This window comes from Clupea harengus, chromosome 19, assembly GCF_900700415.2.
Source record: "Clupea harengus chromosome 19, Ch_v2.0.2, whole genome shotgun sequence".
Taxonomy (NCBI): Eukaryota; Metazoa; Chordata; class Actinopteri; order Clupeiformes; family Clupeidae; genus Clupea; species Clupea harengus.
In genome coordinates this window covers 6,244,567-6,249,566 of record NC_045170.1, presented here as the reverse complement: position 1 = coordinate 6,249,566, position 5,000 = coordinate 6,244,567, and the positions used below count along the sequence as shown (strand labels likewise).

The window sequence follows — 5,000 nt, the reverse complement described above, 5'->3', positions numbered from 1 at the left end:
CTGTGGCATTTCATTGGCCGCAAGCTGCTCAGGACAGGCAGTACCCCCTGCAGCTGTGTGAAAGGGGATTGGCTACTGAACAGGAAGTTCTGAACAGACCAAAGAGGCTAAATGCAGGGCAGATGCATCATGGGAGAATCACTCGTTGGTCACCATAATGACAAATTTATCCTCATCAAACCACTGGGACTTCTCAACACTCCAGTTCACTTTTCTCTGTGTTTGTGTGTGTGTGTGTTTGTGTCCATGTGTGTGTGTGAGTGTGTTTGTGTCTGTATGTGTGTTTGTGTGTGTGTTTGTGTAGATGTGTATGTATTTGTGTAGGTGTGTATGTGTGTGTCTGTGTGTCTGTGTGTGTGTGTGTGTGTGTGTGTGTGTGTGTGTGTATGTGTATGTGTATGTGTGTCTGTGTTTGTGTCTGTGTGTGTGTGTGTGTGTGTGTGTGGGTCTGTGTGTGTGGGTGTGTGTGTGTGTGTGTGTGGAAGTCTGTGTGTGTGTGTGTGTGTGTGTGTGTGTGTGTGTGTCTGTGTGTGTGTCTGTGTGTGTGTGTGTCTGTGTGTATGTATGAGTCTCTCTCTCTCTCTCTCTCTGTGTGTGTGTGTGTGTGTGTGTGTGTGTGTGTGTGTGTGTGTGTGTGTGTGTGTGTGTGTGTGTCTGTGTGTGTATCCTTCACACTGCTGCTGAGCTGCTGATGCTGTTAGAACATTCCAGGGCATGCAGTGTTTATTTTCCTGGCACAAGAGGGCTGTATTCAGTGTGTGTGTGTGTGTGTGTGTGTGTGTGTGTGTGTGTGTGTGTGTGTGTGTTCAGTAGGGTACGACTGAACGAGAGGGAGGGAGTGAAGGAATGAAAGAGTGGAGAGAGAGATAAGAGGCTGAAGAGAGAGAGCTGAGCCTGAGAGGGTCCTATTTCCATTCAGGCAGTTAGAGGGGCAGCCACAGGAGGGCCGCCCAGGAGTCTCATTCAGAGCTGACAGAGGACCCAACAGCCCTGATGGGCTTAGCCATGCACCACTGGACCCCAGAATACACACACGCACACACACACACACACACAGAGAGGCGCGCACACCCACTGACACGACACACACACACGCACACACACACACACACAGAGGCTCGCACACCCACTGACACGACACACACACACGCACACGCACACACACACAGAGGCGCGCACACCCACTGACACGACACACACACACACACACACACACACACACACACACACAGGGGCACACACACCCACAGACACGACACACATTCAGACACACACACACACCCAAACAGAGGCACGCACACCCTCAGACACCGACACACATTCAGACACACACACACACACACACACTCTCAAACAGAGGCATACATACACACAGACACCAACACACATACAAAAACACAGACAAACGAAGAGGTAATCCTACGTGAATACACACAATACATAGAAATGCATGTACATATGCACATAGATGCACACATACACACATATGATTGCACTTATGAATGTGTGTGAGTGAGTGTGCGAATGTGTGTGTGGGTGTGTGTGTGTGGGGGGGGTGTACTGTATCCTTCCCTGCTCATCCCCATTTTCTAACTTTTTTTTTTTTTTTTTAAGGAAGCTGAAGGATTTAAAGCAGCATTCCCACTGGATGGGAGGAGACAGCACACACACACACACACACACACACACACACACACACAGCAGGGGAGAGAGGAGACCCAGATCTGGGCTTAAAGAGATAAGAAAGAGGGAAAGAGGAAGAGACAGAGGGGAGGAGAGAGGGATAGAGCGAGAGGGAGAGAGAGAGGAAAGGAGAGAGGGATAGAGAGAGGGGGATAGAGAGAGAGGGAGAGAGAGGGATAGAGAGAGGGGGATAGAGAGAGAGGGAGAGAGAGGGATAAAGAGAGGGGGATAGAGAGAGAGGGAGAGAGAGGGATAGAGCGAGGAGTGTGTGTGTGTGTGTGTGTGTGTGTGTGTGTGTGTGTATGCCTGTGTGGTTATTTGTGTGTGTGTGTGTGTGTGTGCCCATGTTAGTGTGGGTGTGTATGTGTGTGTGTTTATTTGTGTGTGTATGTGTGTGTGTGTGTGTGTGTGTGTGTGTGTGTGTGTGTGCGTGTGTGTGTGTATTGCAGGCCCAGTTCACTAACATGAGGGAGTGAGTCAGCAGTAGTTAGCTGGGGGGAGGGGGGGGGTGGGATTGTGGTGTTCATTTTCACACAGCCCTGAGAGCAATCTGACCTCTGGACACACTCTTCAACACACACACACACACACACACACACACACACACTCACACACACACACACGCTTACACCAGAGCCAGACAACAACGACTTACCAAAGCCACTGTACCCTGCACAAACACAGACAATCAGAGTTCATGGGGCAGAGAGCTTCTAGTAGTGAGAGCAGCGTTGTGCCTGAAAGGGATCGCAGTGGCACGATAGCAGCCTCTCTGACCTCTAACCTGTCAGCGCTCATCCTCAAGAGGCGCCATTTTGGCTCAGAAAAGGACATGGACACTGAATAAAGCCAGTGATGCAGGTGCAGTGAAATGAAGCAGGTGATCTGAAGTGTTACTGATTGGCTGTGGGTGACCTGAGGTGCTCTTGACTGGTTGTGGGTGATGGGAGTGTTTCTAATTGGCTGTGAGTGATGTGAAATGTTTCCGATTGGCTGTGGGTGATATGCTGTGTTTCTGATTTGCTGTGAGTAATCCAACGTGTTGCTGATTGGCTGTGGGTTATATGCGGTGTTGCTGATTGGCTGTGGGTGATGCGGCGTACACCTGGACTCACCTGAGATGAGGAGGCGGGTGTGGTCCTTGGGCAGGGTTCAGTTGGAGGTGAGGATCCGGCTGGTTCTGCTGCGACCCGTCTGTCTGGATCCGCCCGTCTGCTCCGTGAGGGGACCACCCGATATTCCCACTCTTTCGATCCGCGTCTGTCCGTCTCCGAGTGCTTTCAGCATTCCCTACGGAACACAGAGTGGAGCCAACATCAGTCAGAAAGGCTCTCACACAAGTGTGTGTGTGTGTGTGTGTGTGTGTGTGTGTGTGTGTGTGTGAACTCACATGAGAACATTATGCAGAACTAAAGGGAACTCACATGAGAACTATCTTGGGAAAAGTAAGAAGAATCAATATAAACTTTATGCAGGTGCAAAGGGAGCCAGTGGATATAGTGCTGTACAGTGAGTAAACCTGTGTGTGTGTGTGTGTGTGTGTGTGTGTGTGTGTGTGTGTGTGTGTGTGTGTGTGTGTGTATGTAGCTAGTGGATACAGTGCTGTACAGTGAGTAAACCTGTGTTTGTGTGTGTGTGTGTGTGTGTGTGTGTGTGTGTGTGTGTGTGTGTGTGTGTGTGTGTGTATGTAGCCATTGGACACAGTGCTGTACGGTGAGTAAACCTCACTCCCCAACAACTTAACACACACATGGGTGCGGGTTCCAGTGCGGTGAGGGACTGGGCTTGTCTCCACAAAGCAGGTACAGGTGGAATGTCACTATGGAGCTTTAGGTATAGCTAGACCAGGTTAAACATGAGAACAGATTAAAGGAACTTGCTAAAGTATCTTAAGAAGTCAACCGGAGCTGTGTGTATTTATAGCATGTGTGTGTGTGTGTGTGTTCGTAGCTATAGCATGTGTGTGTGTGTGTGTGTGTGTGTGTTCGTAGCTATAGCATGTGTGTGTGTGTGTGTGTGTTCGTAGCTATAGCATGTGTGTGTGTGTGTGTGTGTGTGTGTGTGTGTGTGTGTGTGTGTGTTCGTAGCTATAGCATGTGTTTGTGTATCTAACACACACCTATGACAGAGGGATTCTAAATGCAACAGCTGGAGATGAGACAGTTTCACCCAAGATGGGATACAGTGTGTGTCTGTGTGTGTGGTGTGTATGTGTGTGTGTGTGTGTGTGTGTCTGTGTGTCTGTGTGTCTGTGTGTCTGTGTGTCTGTGTGTGTGTGTGTGTGTGTCTGTGTGTGTGTGTGTTTTTTCAAATTTGTATAGCTGCATTCTTGATCAGCCCCATATATACAAACAAACAAGCACAGACACACACAGACACACAGACACACATACACATCACACACACACACACACACACACACACACACACACACACACACACACACAATGAACCCACTCCACTCATTCTAGTTTTATGGCTGCATTCCTGATGTGCAGGCTAGGGAATGATGTTTCACTCTGCCTACACACACACACACACACACACACACACACACACAAGCAAGGCTGCATTCACAAAACAAATACCCACCCCTATTTATAGATACCTGTTGGCATGGTAACCACTCTTTGTTTTGTTGAGTCAGAAACTATTTTCCGATTCTTTTTTGCCTGAATGTTCTCTCTCCCTCTCTCATTCTCTCCATCTCTCTCTTTACTTCTCTCTCTGAGTCTCTCAAGACAATATTCAGAGCACATTCACTTGTTTGACAGGTGTGTATTGTGTGCTAGAGTGTAAGTGAGTGTCTAGGTGTGTGTATACACACCTTTGTGCATTTGTTTACTTGTTTGACAACCCTGTAGCATCACCCTCTCTCTCTCTCCCTCTCTCTGTCCCTCTCTCTCTCCCTCTCTTTCTCTGCAGCGGCACCCTGTCTGTACTGTGTGTGTGTGCATGTGTATGTGTGTGTGTTTGTGTGTGAGTGTGTGTGTGTGTTCTTGATTGGCAGTGTAGCAGGGTTGTATGGTGTTTGTTTGTGTGTGTTTATGTGTGTGTGTGTCTGTTACTGTTCGGCAGTGTTACACAGTTGTATGATGTGTGTGTGAGTGTGAGTGTGAGTGTGAGTGTGTGTGTGTGTGTGTGTGTGTGTGTGTGTGTGTGTTTCTTCATAGCTCACTGCAACAGGAGGCTGCAGGCCATCTCTAATGGCAACGAGGGCGGGGCCTGTGATCAGGAGGTGGGTGGACCTTTTCAAAAGACTTCTGTGGAACTCTGAGCACTCTGGAACCCCAGAGTCGCCGTGGCAACAGAAGAGA

General features: G+C 48.8%; 1 protein-coding gene across 1 annotated transcript in view; it reads right to left on the bottom strand.

Moving 5' to 3' along the window:
- LOC105911182 (ataxin-1-like) overlaps positions 1–5,000 on the bottom strand; it is a 92,290-nt gene that overhangs the window by 60,849 nt on the left and 26,441 nt on the right. The window contains 1 exon segment of the mRNA XM_031585656.2: positions 2,799–2,973. The gene's annotated coding sequence lies outside the window, so the exon portion shown is untranslated.